At 44.2% G+C, this 17,317-nt stretch overlaps 1 protein-coding gene across 2 annotated transcripts in view; it reads right to left on the reverse strand.

Annotated features, from left to right (window-relative positions):
• C1H1orf21 (chromosome 1 C1orf21 homolog) overlaps positions 1–11,182 on the reverse strand; it is a 235,484-nt gene extending 224,302 nt beyond the window's left edge. The window contains exon 1 of one of the 2 annotated variants that reach the window (XR_010122904.1): positions 10,779–11,150. The gene's annotated coding sequence lies outside the window, so the exon portion shown is untranslated. Of the gene's footprint in view, positions 1–10,778 lie in introns of both variants that reach the window. The other variant, XM_054475239.2, reaches the window with a different exon arrangement.
• Positions 11,183–17,317: the final 6,135 nt, after the last annotated feature.

Consider the following 17,317-nt stretch of genomic DNA (forward strand, 5'->3'; position numbering starts at 1 on the left):
ACCTAGGCACAGAGTCATCACTCAGTACATGTTAGCTTTCATTATTACTATTGTCAATTATTGCTGTTGTCATTCAAGATCACTAATCTGGAGTTAGGAGGTGGCTAAACTAGGATAGCATCTGCTGAATCCATAGCCCACATTCTTCCCGCTACATCATGATGCCTCACCTACCTCTCCTTGACTCTCAGTGCAGTCCGAGAATGAGTAACAAACATACTCTGCAATAAGCTTCCCTATTTGTACTACAAACCTTTAATGACACTGCTTCTCAGCCTCCACTTCTGGAATCAAATAGCCATCATTTGCTGTAACTTAAAGTGTTCTTACAATTGATGGCTATTCATCTGGTAGGATGTAAATACCCAAGTATTTTTAATCCCCTTACAAATTAATGCACACACTTATAAATTCACAACGATTAAACATTGTGCACTTTCAACATCCTCCCAAACCATGGCTCCAAATTTTTACTACATTGGGTGCTGGCATAAGTTATACAAAGCTAAACTCAGATTCCAAACATACAAAACTAACAAAGTCATAAAACATTCAACTTTGCATGCAGCATAAGCTAATACATAATATTACGATGCTAAGTAGCCATACGGTTTTTTTTTTTTTGAGACCGAGTCTCGCTCTGTCGCCCAGGCTGGAGTGCAGTAGCGCGATCTCGGCTCACTGCAAGCTCTGCCTAGCTCTGCCTCCCGGGTTCACAACATTCTCCTACCTCAGCCTCCCAAGTAGCTGGGACTACAGGTGCCCGCCACCACACCCGGCTATTTTTTTGTGTTTTTAGTAGAGACGGGGTTTCACCGTGTTAGCCAGGATGGTCTCGATCTCCTGACCTTGTGATCTGCCCGCCTTGGCCTCCTAAAGTGCTGGGATTACAGGCGTGAGCCACCGTGCCCGGCCAGCCATACAGTTTTTTAACGGTGAGAAAACATGTTGATGTCTTCCCATCAAATAAATGTTCCCACATCTATTTAATAACAGACATTATGAAAATGTCTTTAGATTTGTTTTACTTCTTCATGCAACAATTCTGACCACATGCCACTGCCTGATCCTCCCTTTTCTTTGACAGACACCACACTTGCTTGGTTTGAGTCTCCTTCACCATCCTTTTCTATCACACCTCTGAAACACTAGGGTTCCCTAGAACTCACTGTTTAGTTTTCTTCTACATACTTTCCCTGTGCAAACTGATGCTGAATCACAACAGCTTCAACTGTCACATTTATAAAAACTCTTTGAATCACTGATTTATTCATCCATTCAACAAATATGTGCTGGGCCCCTAGTGTGTGGCAGGTGTTCTTTGGATACAAAAGGATCAAAAACAAATGCAGTCTTGCCTTCATGAACCCTACAGTTGTGGGGGGTGGGGGGGTGGTATTAGCATTAATCAAATAAACTCAAAAATGAATGAGCAATTACAATATTGGAAAGTGCATACAGACAAGGAGAGGAGGTACGTGGTGTGGTAAGAGGGCAGAATAGAGGGATTTGACCTCATCATAGAAATGTAGTGAATGATTCCCTGAGAAAATGATGACTGAGCTGACAGCAAACTCATAATTCTATCCCAACCCTCTCTTCTGAATTATAGACCCGAATTTCAGTTACGTGTTAGATATCTCCATCTAAGAGAGCATACACACCAGAAACTCAACCTCTTGCAAACCGAGTTAATTATCTTTCCCTTTAATGGCTATTAGCTTCCACAGCTCAGAGTATAATCCAAGCAGAAATTTTACAATTATCCTTTACTCTATCCCCTTTATCACTCTCCTGCCCAATTTTTCACTGAGTCCTATCAGTTCTGCTTCCTAAATCCTTCTTCTGTCTGTCCCCTTTCTCCATTTTCAGTTCTCAGTATCTCCCTCCTAGTTAGTACTACAGTTCACTTGTTCTGACTCATCTCTGTCCCCTCCAGTCTCTTACCCATACTCAATAGAGAACCAAACATCATACAAAATAGGTCTTTTCTCTCTTTATAATCTTTCAGTGACCCTCACTGCTTATACTGTAGGCAAAAAGTCCAAACTCTTAGCATGACCTAACAGGATTTGCATAGTTCATCAGCCTCATCTCCCATCACTCCCTATCATATGTGGAAAGTCCAGCGACATCAATCCATAACCACATGGCTCCACATCATTACATTTCTTCTGTCTGAAGTGGCCTACTTCATCTTCCATCTGCCCCCAAACCCCTTTATCCCCAAATGCCAGTAAGAGAATTGGTCTATGAGTGTATAGTAAAATAAAAAAAATTCAAAGTTAGCAAACCAGTGTTAGTCCCCAGTATTTTTGGCAATGTAAGCAGTGTCCTGGAGGACTCCTGGTAGCTTTCAAGTGTCAGTCCAAATATATCCCTCTCTGTGATGCTTTTTATGACTTCTCAATGTTGGGGAGTCATCATTTATTGTCCAAACTGAGATCCTTTTGAGAGTAAAGGGAACACTATTATTAACTATGTTGGACAGTGGGAATAAGCCAGGACTGCCCCAGGGAAACTGGGATGCACAGTCTGCTTCCCACTAAACAGAGCTTGGTGCTTTCTTATCTTAACTCCCAAAGCACCTTTGTCTATTCACCGCATATCATGTGTTCGCATGTCAATTCTCCTGCTTGTCTGAGAACTCCAGAAAGGCAGGGCCAGGCCTTTTTATCTATCTCCAGGATCTCTCCAGTCCCAGGCACCAGAAATGACACAAAACATCATTAACAAAAGTCAATGTTTGTTCAATAAATTATCTGAGTGAATAACAAAGATTAGGTGCCTTAACCCTGGCCAACAAAGGAATTTAAAAATTTATATTATCTTTTCTCATTCCAGACGATTCTTCCTCATTATATTAAAGAAGGCTTCAAATGGGAGTAAGATCTTCATAGACAGAAACTGTAAGCCTCAGGATCAATGACAAGCTGTCAATCAATCAATAACTACTTATTTAGACCAATCTACTCTTAAGGCCCAGTGGGCACAATAGAAGGTTTACATTTGGCTGGGGACAAAAATATATATAATAAAAATCAAAACTAATAATAAAATAAACTAAGCCTAAAATAAGTATTACTGCAGTTCATGGAAGGTAAGGGAAAAACCACTCTTACAGCAGAAAAAGGACTCCTTGGAAGAGGCGGGATTTGAAGTGAGATTTGAGAAATATCTTGGATCTCAAGAGACACAGTAGAGGGGAAGAAGGATATCCCAGGGTGAGGCAGGGGTGGGTGCTGGGGAGGCATAAAATTTGTTTTGGGAGTTGCATCTAGACTGTCATGGATTCCTGGCACAAACCAGAATATCTGAATTTTCAGCAACTACTAAGCAACTCAAGAGATATTCCTGGATTCTCACTTCCTTCATGAAAATATTATCCTCCTGAAACATATAATGAGATATATGTTGCTTATTCCTTATAACCTATTAATTGCAAGAACTGTTAACAAAATTATCTTAGAAAAACTCCTTTTGGCAGAACTTTGAGATAGAACCGCTGAAGTCACCCTGACTATCTGTGTCTTTGAGAAGTTTCCTGCAAATCACAGCCTGGCAGCCCGCAGCATCTCCTTACTTTACACTCGGCCTTTCAATTGTCTCATGTAAAAGGACACAGTGCTAATACAGGGGCTCTACTAGGCCTCCTTGTCAACTGTGGAATTCAGGAAGAAGCTTTTAGGAGTGGCTATGATATGCATGCATGCCATAGTTTATTGAGAGTACATCCCTTAGCACTTATATCTATGATGATGGGTATGAAAAAGGTTCCCACACTTCAGTGAAAACAATCAACTTCTCAATCGCCTTTCCCCACCCAGTTCAGGTGGGAAAAACCATAAGTCACCAGGTGAAGTAAAATATATTCTAACATGTGGTTTAACAATGAACTGAAACTGCTGCAGTATCCATGACACTCAAATAAAATACAGATCCATCCAAGAAAAGGAATTATTACTTAAAAACCATCATGTCCCCGTTCTGCTTTAAAGTACCTTTTTCCAAAAGCCCTAAAGCACTCAGGATATTGCATAACTAATGTTGGATCTACTTTTGAAGTAGTTTTCTAAAAAGACCAATCCAAATTCATATGTAGTGAGTCAATGGGATATATTTTTCCAGTAGTAGTGCTCAGTTTACTTTTTTCCCCACTGACCCTACTGATAGGGCTGATATAGGCTATAAACTTATAGAGGAAACCAACAACATTAGGTGTTAGCTAAAAAATCTTTGCTTGGCATAAATGTGTCCCATGAATTTATAAAATTTTCATGGAGAGCAGTAAAATTACAACAAATTGGAAAAAAAATTAGTTCAAGTTGCAGGAATACTTATTTAACCAACATTTACTCAACCAAAGGAGAAAAAAAAGGTAATGAAGATGAAATTAAATAAACCATTCTACTTTTGTGATTAGCAAGTCGAATTTAGTGTGTAATAAAGTCTTTCTATGGTGCTATTATGAAAATCTCTGGAATGCTTTTCCAGATTTGTTGTCCAAATCTTTTAAAATAACAATAATCATCAAGATATTTCCTTTATCTTATCCAATGGAGAATGTAATAACTAAGTGAAGTGAAGAAGCAAAGTACTCACCTATTATTAAATGGCTTAAGAGCCTTACACAGTCAACAATATAACATACTAGAATCAAAAATGAAAACAAAGGCAGAAAGATTCCTAAACTTGGGGGTGCTCTAATTCCACTTTTCTACAAGGTATAAAGTATGTGGATGTCAACTCATGAATACTATAAACACATGTGTTGAGATGGCGGGAGCCTGAGAAACAGGAAGAGGCAGGTATGTGCTGGAAGATCTAAAGGCTTGATGGAGAGAAGCGGGTGGGAGGAAGAAGGGAGGAGGTGTGGGGCAAAGTAGGACAGGGGCCCTGAGGGAAGAAGGGAGTCACTGGGCTGGAAGCAAGAAGTCTACTCTCAGGCAGGTGGGAGGAGCCAGATAGACAGTGGATCTCGAGATATGGTTAAAATACTGTACTGGAAAAGCTCATTCAGACACATTCAGACAATAAAGTCTTGCAGGCAAAAGTAAGGTGTGGCATAGGAAGCAGAAGGGAGCCTGACACAGTGGCTGATGCTGCGGTGGTCTTGGGGAGGCTGAGGCGGGGGGATCGCTTGAGCTCAGGAGTTCCAGACCAGCCTGGGCGACATGGCAAGACCACGTCTCTAGAAAAAAAACACAAAAACTCTCCAGGTGTGTGGTGTACACCTGTGGCTCCAGCTACTCAACAGTCTGATGTGGGAGGATGACTTGAGCCAGGGAGGCAGACGTTGCAGTGAGCCACGATTGTGCCACTGCACTCCAGCCTGGGTGACAGAATGAAACCCTGTCTCAAGAAAAAAAAAAAAAAAAAAAAGGAGGAGTATCTATGGATAAAAATCTATGGGCCAGAAAAACATGAAAAATCTTCAGAAAGGAAGCGATAGATGAAAGGGATACTTGTCAAAGGTGGACTAAGAGGCCAAAGACAGCCCAAGAGACAGAACAGGTGTAGGGGGAAAGCCACTGGATGCTGGGAGCCTGAGTGGGCTCAGTGCACTAACAGGTCTCAACTTTCCTTTACGTTAGTTATTATTTTTTTAAAATTTAGATTTAGATGATAGGAGTCCAGTTCTGTGACATGGATATATTGTGTAGTGGTGAAGTCTGGGCTTTTAGTGTACCCATCACCCAAATAGTGTACATTGTGCCCAATAGGTAATTTCTCAACCCTCGCCACCCTCCCATCCTCCCATCTTTTGGAGTCTCCAGTGTCTATTATTCCACTCTAAACGTCCATGTGTACACACTGTTTAGCTCCTGCTTTATTCAGGTTATCTTAGAGGGAGCAGCAGTGAATCTCATAAATCAAGAGGTGGAGGGCTTCCTGAGCTTTCCCTGGACCTCTCCAGCACTCCTTGATCCAGGCACATTCTGGGAAAGATCCCAGCATGGAAAACCCTGACTGCTATGGCTGCAGCCAAATGTCAAATGAGACAAGGTACGTGAAAGGACTTTGAAAACCATAAGGCACACTATAAATATTAGGCACTGTTATTCACCGAATCCCTGAGGCAAATAAGATAAAGACCACAGCTACAATCATAAGGGAAGGACTGCCTGTCAAATACAGAAATTATATCTATTCCAAATCAAGATGCCCCTAACTAGAAATTCTTGTAATTTGGGGGCTGGGCGTGGTGGCTCATGCCTGTAATCCCAGCACTTTGGGAGGCCATGGTGGGCAGATCACTTGAGGTCAAGAGATCGAGACCATCCTGGCCAACATGGCAAAACCCTGTCTCTATTAAAAATACAAAAATTAGCCAGCCATGGTAGCACCTGCCTGTAATCCCAGCTACTCAGGAGGCTGAGGCATGAGAATTGCTTGGACCCAGGAGGTGGAGATTGCTGTGAGATTGCGCCACTGCACTCCAGCTTGGGTGACAGAGCAAGACTCCGTCTTGAAAAAAAAAAGAAAGAAAGAAATTTCAGTAATTTGAGAGGACGTCATGCTTGGTATGTTTCCTGTCAAATATGTCTCAACATTTAAAAATCCTACCTGAGGCATAATATGGGGCTCTTAATAAACTACCACACACATTTATTAAAACTTAAGTCCACATCTAATGTATTTCTCCAAGGAAATTTTGACACATTGCAGATCTTAACTAATTAGGTAAATTCCATTCCATTCAATCACTCATTGAGTGACTTCCAAGTGCAAAGTAGTATGCTAGCTGCTATGGGGGTTGCTGAGATGAGCAAAAAGGCCTAGCCTTCCAGTAGCTTGGCCAATTAGTCTTCTCAGTTTCCATTTTAGATTGGGGAAGTTGCATCTCCTTTCACAAATGTAAGAGAAAGCAATCATTATTTTAGGTAATTAGCCTGCAACCTGGGAAATACATTTTCTAGTAACATAGTTAATAAAAAAAGCAAAGAAACTTCTTAATACCTGATGACTGGAGACACTGTTGTGTGCTCATTTCTATGTTTATCCTAGTCCAGTTTACATCCAATCACTCTTGTCATAATTGCATAACCACAGCATGTCATGTTGTTTCTTGTTGCAACTATAACTTGTAAAATTAAACTTCAGAACCGAGACAGTCAAGCTAAATAATTGCCTACTTTAAAAAATATGTATGTATGTAATTTACATGCCACTTCAGATAAGCTCTTGAATTATGATCTCTGGAAGTCAAAACTGTCACCATTTTTTAAAATATAGTTTCACTGTCACAATTCTTCTTGTACACAAGCCCTATCCCTGTTTTTTGTTTTCTAAGCAAAGTTTTTTGTTTTCTAATACTGGTCTATTGCAATCTGCTTTTTGTGTTTTATGTAGAACCCAATTAAGCACAATTTTTATTTACTCCATGCTATGGGACTTTTAAAATTGAGGCTCAAAGAAGGATCATGAAGTGGCCAAAGATGTATTTGTTTGCCAAAAGCCTATTAATAAAAGTATCTTTACACAGTAAAGCTGGAAAAAAAAAAAAGGTCATCTGAGTACCCACCACGTACATTGTGTAGGGTTCTCCAACCTCCAACGTACATTGTGTAGGTATTTTTAGGAGATGTATATTTTCATGAAGACTGATCGACCTAGTATCTCTGAGTGAATTCCGATTGACTAGATGTATAAGTAGATTTACACAGTCAATATGTTCCTAAAAAACTGGAGGCAAATCAACTTTCACATACAAATTATTTTCATGTAAACTTGCATTGTAAGATCAGACCTGCCGTACCCTCACTTCTGATTGATAATCAGTACTGTGCTGCTCAGAGCACTTGCTGGAGTCTGAAGCTTACCCATGTGTACATACCCTTTCCTAACAAGTCTCTGATGAGTTTGGATTCCATTCCACCCATGAGGAGGTGCAGAATGAAACAGTTTAAATCACCTGAAATAAGCAGTGACCACACTCTGAGATACCAGCTAAACATCAGGAGAGAAAATACAAGCAAAGCAATGTTCCCTCCTCCCTTTATATTTGGTTCTGCCAAGCTGGAGGAAAACAAAGTATCATAAGACAGTGAGGTTTCACCAATTTTTCTGTTAACTGGCAGTCTCCTACGATCTCCCTCCGGAATTACTGTGCTATTACCCTTTAGTTAGGGCCACGCTCAAAGTGGAGCTGGAAGGAAACTTCAAAGGATACAGAACCCCAAGACCTCTGTACTTAAACATGTGAGCTACACAAGATGCCTCATTATATGGCTGTAAGTTGTATTGATAAATTCAAATGAAGACAGTCATATTTATCACCTTAGGACTCTTCTGTAAATATGTCACCTGCCTTCTCCTGCCCTATTGGAAGGTAACACGACATTCCCTCTCCCAGCCTTTGGTATCTCCTTTAGACAAAAACAAACAAAAAACAAAAACAAAAACAAAAAAACATCTTACAGAAGGGGGCTGCTTAGAGCCTGGAGCAAGCCACTCAGAATGTAAAACTCAAAGCTTGCCTGGTCACAAAGGCAACACAGTGCTGAGGCATGATTCACTTGGAAATTATAATAGAGCAAACCACCTTCCTCCTTAGTAGGATTTTTGAATCAGTCATAGCAAATAGTACCAAAGCTCTTGAATGATGCCCTGTGATTCTTCAAGAAGCTCAAACCCCTTCAGACAGTGGCCTATTAATTCCCAGAAACCCATGTTGAATGATAAACGGAGATGGGGCGGAGGAGGGATAAATTTCTAGCCAGGAAAACAAAATTATCAGTTTTCTAAACTCAGAGTTAAATTAAGTCAAACCTGAGGAGGAAAGCTGGAACTTTAAGGTCCTTCTAGGATGAACTTTTAACACTGGAGGATGTGAGACCTCTCTACCACCCAAGGCCATTTTTCTTTGCAAACATGCCCAGTTGTGACAAAGCTAGACAACAGAAGCACCCCGCCCCTCCTCAGGCACCCACCCACCCAAGAGCTGAGCGCACTGGTCTTTGTTGCCCTTTTTAGAAGCCTCCAGTACTGTTCTCTGAAGCAGGTTTGCACAGCAGTAAACATTGAGTGACATTCGATTTCAATGCTGCATTTGTGATCTGTGAAGTACCAGTCCCAGCATTGGTTTAACGCCTATAAATACACTCAGTTGTCCTATCACTGGTACTTCCTACTTTGTAAGTAGCAAAACAAAAATAGGTGATCCAATCCAAATTAATTTCCATGTCTGACAATTGCATTTCCAAACGCCAACATAGAACATGTTCTATTGATCCTACAATCCAGCTTTAGACAATATGAAAAAGGGGAGAAAACTCCAAATTCAGCATCTTGAACTTAAAAGACCCTTCAGAAACCTCACCTTCTCCCCACAACAGTGCTGAAGGAGCTCAGGCCCACTCCACCTATGTTTGTTTCTATCCTGGTACATCCCAATTCTATCAAATCAAAAGGTTATTCCTATTAGGCAGAAGCTGAGCCCATCCCCTTGAATAGGGAGGTGTTCATTACATCTGTCTGTGTAATGAACTTGTCATTTCCCCAAACGGTCTGGACAGTCTCCTAAAAAAAAAAAAAAAAAGAAAAAATACTCCATGGAATCTATGGTGTGTCAGTCCCCTTTCTAACATCTGAGTCAGACTACGTGTGTCTTTACTGAGGTTCTGGGTGCCCAGGGTGTATCACTTTCCGAGTTGCTTCAGTAACTGAACTATGGCTGTCTTCCAGCCACGGACAACACAAGCACTATCTATTTTAAAACAATTTTCCTAACCCACAGGCAATGGAAGAGATCCCATAGGTCACCGACTTCCTATTGGAAACAAATTATTTCTCTCTCAAACTGCTTGCCGTCTCAGAATTAATGCGTGTTTATGTGTGCATATTTTTATCTTTGGCCATGTAACTCTTGGAGCAAAGAGGACCACCCCAAATTTTACCGACATGCCTGAGCCATTCAGAGCTTTAGAAGAGAAATGAACGAGTGCTGAGAGCCCTTAAGCCCAGGACTTCTCTCACACAAACAGTAAGTGGAAAGGAAAAAACAAAAACTAACCCTCCGTAGAGGGAGGGAGCAGGGTGGATGATAAGGAAAGGACATTAACCAGCAGACCAAAGGCAGCCGCGGCGGCGGCACTTCGCGAACTGCCTGCAGAGGAGAGTGAAATCTGTTTCGTGTACAATAACCAAGCACCCTCTGGCTGCCTCGCATGGGCACGAATAATAAATATACCGAGGTGGGCAAACAGATGCACCGAAACGAGCCACCCCAAAAAGGTCAAAACTTCAGAAATCCCGGGGGTCAAACCACCTATACAAACACATCAATCAGTCGGAGCGGGAGAAGGGACTTAGATACTTAGCAAAGGATCCTAAATTGTGTTTTTCCTTTCAAGCTCTGGCTTGCAAAGTACGGTGGCTACATGCAAAGCTAGAGGAGAGCAGGAAGGCTGAGGGCGGCAGGGTGCGGGTGGGAAGGGAGGGGTGTCTAACACCAGCCACCCAGGCCTCGATGTGACGAAAGTCGTCAGCAGCCCCGACCACATCCCAGCCCCTCCGCCCAGGCCGGCAGACGCCCCTCGCGGCTCCCCCACCCCAGCTTCCGTCCCTGGCAGCAGCCCCGCCAGCCCCGCACCAGCAGCAGCCCCGGCCCGGGCCCCGCGCAGGCAGCGCCACGACCAGGGCTCCCATCCCTTCCGTGCGGCAGACACCCCGCAGGCCTCCCTCCCTGCCCACCCGGGAATGCCCGGGTAGCCGAGCCGGGGCGGGCTGCACCGCCAGCTCCCCCCGCCCCAGAGCAGGCAATGGCTCACGCTTACCTTGGGCATTCGCGGGGGGGCTGAAGGTGGCAAGCCTCCCGCCCCCCGCCCCTGTCCTCCTCGTCTTTTTTCTTCCTCCCTCCTCCTCTTCTTCCTCCTCCTCTCCACAGTGTGCCCGGGGCTCCCCCTCCTCCCCGCCGCTTGGAGTAAGAACCCAAAACCCCGAAGCCGGGCCCGCGTGCAAGCGTGCGGGAGGCGGCGGCGCGCGGCCAGCTCTCCAGTAACTGAGCGCGGCGCGCAGCTCCCAACTAAAGTGTGAAAGAAGCAGCGGCCGCGGCGGCCGCGGCACGGAACGTCCCCCCGGGAGTGGGCAGGGAGCGAGCGGGAGCTTGCGAGGAGCGAGCGAGGGAGGGGAGCTCCTCGCTCAGTCACTCACTGGAGGGGCGGGGGCAGCAGACACTCCCCCACCGCCGGCCCCTCCCCGCGCCTAGCTCCCGCGCGCGCCTGGCTCTCCTCCCCGGGGCGGGGCCTGCGGAGGCCGCCGGGGCTCAGCGCGCTGGGGAGCGGGCTGGGGGCTGCTAGGGCTGCGGGGCGGGAAGGAGGCGGGAGTGTGTGTGTGCGTAGGCGGGTGTGTGTGGGCAGGTGTGTGTGTGTGTGTGTGTGTGTGTACGTGTGTGTGCGCGCGCGCCCTGCAGCGGCCGGCCAGCCGGAGGGGAGACCCCGGCGGGAGACTGCGTCCGGTCCGGCCTTCCTGTGCCTGTCACTTGGGCGGTGGCGTGGGAGCGGCGAGGCTGCCCGGTGGGTAGCCGGGTGGGCCCAGCTCTAGGGGAGATTCGGGTCAGCCCTTGAGCCCAGCCTCGGGGCTGTGCCTGCTGGAAGCAGACGGAGGGAAGGCCGGGCGTCCTTGGCCCACCGCGCGGCCGCTCCCCTCCCGGGCCAGGCTGAACCGGCGGGCGCAGCCCAGAGGCCCGGGCCCTACCACCCATCCGCCTCCATACTGACCCGAGCTGCGGCGCCTGCAAGATTAATGAAGCATCTGCGTTTCAGTAGAGGCGGCACCGGGAGGAAAGACACAAGATCGTGCTGCGCCCCTCTCCCCACCCTTCTCAGCCTCCTAGGACCTAAAGGCGTAGGCTGGGTCTGCTGGGCGCGTCCGGAGTGGTCCAGAGAGATCGCCATCCACCACTGCATCCGTCCAGTTCTTTGTGGACCCTCATAGAAGCTCAATCAATTTCCCACCCTCTGGGAAAGGGTATTTTTCTCTTCCCTGGCATATTCGGTGTTTCTTGTGTGCACCTGATTGATCTTTTTCCATTGATAGCCTTTGGATGTCTTTTGTGCGGCTTCCCCGCGCTTCACTGCTCCCTCATTTCCTTAGACACGCGAGGAATGTCAGGCCCCTAGAGTGAGAACACCCAAGAAAACAATAGGGGCAAAAGATCCTCCCTGGGCCTCGCGGATTATGCACAAACCAGATCATTTCCCACATTCAGCCAGGATGAAGGTGGAAAATGGAAAAGGACGCATCAGAGCGGTGACACTGACGAGAAAGCCAATTCATAATTTAGTTTAATGAAATGAGTTAGTAATCAACCACTAATGTCTAGGAAATTGGCCTTTTTTGAAAACTGGTTTTCCCTTTCTCCACCCCCTTTTTTTTTTCTTTTTTCAAATTAAAACTCTAGTACCCCACTGTTGTTGTTTTAATTTTTATTGTTTTCAGGGATGGGGTCTCCTGCCAAGGCTGGACTCGAACTCCTGAACCCAAGAGATCCTCCTCAAGGGATCTTCCCCATCTCAGCCTCCCAAGTAGCTGAGACTACAGGCCACCGCACCCTGCCTAACATCACATTGTTCAGGAACCTCATCTTACATTCCATTTTTACAAAATATCCATATTCTGGTTCATACTTCTTGGACCCCAAATTTTTTTGTAGTCTAGCCTCTTGGAAAGGAGCGGTTAAGAAGGGAGGGTAGACAAATTGAGATTTCAATCAGGGGCAGCCAGCGCCATCCCTTTCACCATTGGTGACTTGTTTCATTTCTTCTTTCTTTCCTCATCTGTAAAGGGATTGATAATGATCGTTCCTACCTCATAAGCCTGTGAAAGTAAAAAAAATAAAACGAGGTGGCAATGCATGTAAAGCACTTTGCATAGTGCCTGACACATGGGTGAGAACTCAATAAATAGAAGCTATTGTTTCAAACATGATTATTTTAAACTCAAATTTGGTAGAATTTTATTCTCTTTCCATTCCTTCTGAAAAGTTAGGGAGGAGAATGGACACAGCTGATGGATTTATTCAAATGTAGTCCACTCTTCCCTTGGGTTTTTATGCCCTGCCTGAAACTTTTGCCTGGTAAAATGAAATAAATACATAACTGAGGTGTGTGTGTGTGTGTGTGTGTGTGTGTGTGTTCATCCATATAAAAGGATCTTTGAGGACAATAAGTTTCATTCTTCCCCCTCCTTTTTCCTTCCCTCATCTACATAGACCACCCTGAATAGACAGAGCTCTGTGATGTTGACCTGTGTACCCCTTCAGGGCTCAGACAGTGCTTGGTACTGTAGATTTCTTGAGGGCAAGGCTATGGGGTTTGCTTGGCTTGATATCCTTAGAACTAACCGAAGGCCACAGAAGAAGCACTTCATACATGTGTAGATGAAAGAACATCTATACTACGAACTTTTAAAGCTAGGTTTAGATTACTCAAGATAATACAGGTTCATTGTGGAAATTTTCAACATTTGAAAAAAGCTAAGTACAAAGAAAATGAAAATAAAATCATAATTCCACCATCTAGAGAGAAGCATTCAATAAGTGCTCCAAGTTTGTCTATTTTCCCCTCATTTATTTCATCATCATTCAATCAACAAACATTAAGTACCTAGTTAGAGATCAGACAATTTACCAATACAAGAAAAGATTGTATATGTGTTGTAAGTGTTGTTTGTTTCTCACAGAAACTGTTCCACAGAAGCAACATTTTATACAGTAGTAAGGTTCTCAGGATAGCCTACAAAAGCCCATGGAAGGAATCCCACAATTAAATGACCATGCTGACCAGAGACAATCCAGATTTTGTGGGACTTGAAGCACTTAAAATTTGGGGAGCCACCTTCAAGATTAAAAAAGACAAAAGTACTAAAACCCCTTAGGAGACGCTAATGTAAATAAGGTCGTGAAACAATTTGGGGAGCTACCTTCAGTGTAAGGAAGACAAAAGTACAAAATCCCCTTGATTGGGCTCATGTAAATGAAGGTCTAAGCCCCATTTGCTTTTGAGTAAACCTACTCTCTTTGGTGCTGGAATTTCTATAGAAATTAACTACTTTGATAAACATTGCTTCAATGTGAAATGTTCCTCATTTTACCTGGGATCCCTGGGACACCTCTCCTCCCCTCCCCCACAAATTTAGAAGAGGTGAGAGGGAGACTCCCATCACCACCAACACACACTTCCCTGCACCTGGCCACAGCAGGGGCAGTGGGACTGGGGACCTCTATAGGGGCTGCAGAAGGAAAGGAGGGAGAGAAGAGCAAAATGGGAGGGGAGGGGACAGACAGATTGGCCACCAAGGTGCTGGAGAGGCACATCGGCCATTGGTATGCACACCAACTCACTAACTGTGCAACAGGAGTGGCCACAAATTGCAAATCTGCTTGGTGTGCACAAGCTAAATCTACTAGACATTTTATCACAGAATAATCTCTCTAGCTATTCGTAATTAGTAAGATGACTATAAGCATATTTACATAAAAAGAATGAAGAACATGATTTTTTTTCCCCTGGTTGCATCACCCTTCCACACCACCAGAATCTCTGGATTCCATATCTTCAAACACTCTAAATATGATTTTCCAAAAATTTAATATTCTTTTTGCCCAGAAAAGTTACATTTTAATCTTCAAAGGCACCACTCTCATTATCAATTTTCTCTTAGTCCTAAAGCTTTAGCTTATAAAGACTTGCATCTGTAGGACTGTACATAACATAATGGTTTGAATTATTTCTTTCTTCTTTTTCTTTTAAATATGATATGCCCTTCAATGGGCTTTTGTAGGCCAAACTGAATGTTTGAAGCCCTAACCCTCAATGTGATGGTATTAGAATGTGAGGTCTTTGGGAGGCAATTGGAGTTTGATGATTTGAGAGTGGGGTCCTCATGATAGGATTAGTGCATTGATAAGAAAAGCCAGACAGCTTGTTCCCTCCCACCCGCATATGAGAACACAGCAAGAAGACAGCCATCTCAGCCAGGAAGAGGGTTCTACCAAGAACCTGAGCAGGCTGGCATCATGATCTTGGACTTTAAGCCTCCAGACCTGTGAGAAATGAATATCTTTTGTTTAAACCTTGCAGTCTATGGTGTTTTGTTATAGCAGCCTGGACCCACCAAGACAATAGGTTCCCTTTATCATTGATAGTTAAGGAAAATGCATGATGGTTTAAAAGATAGTAAAAGCAGCACACCACTCTCCTATAACTTCTCATATAAATCTAAATTAATTCATTTTATGTGGCTTATTTTTTAAAGGTTTTTCCATAAAGTTAATTTTTCTGAATAATCAAGTTCAAAAGTAGCTTTGGCAGAGTCATTCAAAAATAAGTGACCCTAAGCTGAAGGCTACTCTGAAATGTGCTTTCTTTCCATTTGTTCCATGCAATCACAGCTAACACTGTATGTCAAGCATGGCATCATGTAATTCATAATACAAACTAACTCACTTCATCTTCCTGACAACACACTCAGATAGATGCTAATATTATCATCATTCCCATGCAGATGTGGAAACAGAGGTGCAGAGGTGTGAAGTCATGAGTGCAAGGTAAAGTAGTTGATTTTCATTAGTCAGATGCCAGAGCCCATGCTTTTGACTGTATTTTTTTTTTTTTTTTTTTTGAAACGGAGTCTCACTCTGTCACCCAGGCTGGAGTGCAGTGGCACAATCTTGGCTCTCTGCAGCCTCCGCCTCCCGGGTTCACACCACTCTCCTGCCTCAGCCTCCTGAGTAGCTGGGACTATAGACGCCCACCACTAAGCCCGCCACTATGCCCGGCTAATTTTTTTTGCATTTTTTTAGTAGAGATGGGGTTTCACCATGTTAGCCAGGATGGTCTCGATCTCTTGACCTCATGATCCGCCCATCTCGGCCTCCCAAAGTGCTGAGATTACAGGCATGAGCCACCGCGCCTGGCCTTAACTGTTAAGAAATATGTTTTCTCTTCAATCTCCTCTGTTTTTCTGCCTCAGTTTTACTCATCTTTCAAGGCCAGGAACCCTAACTCCTAAGTGAGTGATCTCAGCTTCTGAGTTTCTGAACTTTTGAAGTGTCCAGGATCTTCCACAGCCTTACGCTGTTGGGGACCTTCCACATATTTTACATTAGCTCCACCAGGCTTGATTGTGTGTGTGTGTGTGTGTGTGTATGTGTGTGTGTGTGTGTGTGGTGTGTTTAAAATCTTCCTTTGGGGATACCACAGCACACACACAAGTAAAGGACCCAATAAGCAGCTGTGAATGGAGGGCTGTTTATGCATTTTTATTTTATAATGGTGCCACTTATGGTGACACAGCTCCTTCTGGATGGTTCCAGGCTAAATCAGAGAAGAGTTTAAAGTCAGTGTTAACAACTTGCTAATGGTTCTAATTGGTCTTTCAATGATGTGTGAATTACTGAGTAACCAGCTTTTCCAGACCTTAGATAGCTCTTACTTTCTTGTTTATATCTGTTATCTGTTTATTTTCTTCTTGGCTTTCTCCTTAGGGGTTTTTTTGGTTTGTTTTTTGTTTTGTTTTGTTTTGTTTGAGATGGAGTCTCTGTCACCAGGCTGGAGTGCAGTGGCGCGATCTTGGCTCACCGCAACCTCTGCCTCTTGGGTTCAAGCGATTCTCCTGCCTCCACCTCCCGAGTAGCTGGGACTACAGGCATGCGCCACCACGCCCAGCTCTTTTTTCCATTTTTAGTAGAGATGGGGTTTCACCATGTTGGCCAGGAGGTCTCGATCTCTTGATCTTGTGATCCTCTTGCCTCGGCCTCCCAAAGTGCTGGGATTACAGGTGTGAGCCACTGCGCCCGGCCTGTATTCTCTTTTATGTCATTTTCAAGAGTTGGGTAGATAGAAGATAAGAACATGGAACATTTTCCCTTGAAGCAAGGAGTATAAGAGCCCATCACCAGAGTAAGACTCAAAATGAGGCAGAGGGAAGGTAAAATCCAGATACTATTAAGCGGTCAGCAGAGCCTCTCAAGGTTGCCGGCTTCCTCCCCTTTTTGTTTTCTGGCCTTTGCTTCACCCAGATATTGAAGTTAGCATTCCAGTGTAGAGCTCTTTTCTCCCAGGCCACTTGACAGCCCCACCACTGTGGGTATAACTGATGAATCCCCAGACGCTCAAGTCATCTGGCCCTTACTGATACCTGCTTAGAGTATTGTTCCGCTGCCAGCTTATACATGCGAATAGTATTGTTATTTCACACACTGGCCCTGTCTCGCCAATCAACTATAAGCTCTATGAAAACAGGAGACCTTGTTGTTCCTATAGGGCTCAGGCTCAATATACCTTTGGAAGTTGATGGATCAATCAATTAAGTT

Source organism: Pongo pygmaeus, chromosome 1 (assembly GCF_028885625.2).
Source record: "Pongo pygmaeus isolate AG05252 chromosome 1, NHGRI_mPonPyg2-v2.0_pri, whole genome shotgun sequence".
NCBI lineage: Eukaryota > Metazoa > Chordata > Mammalia > Primates > Hominidae > Pongo > Pongo pygmaeus.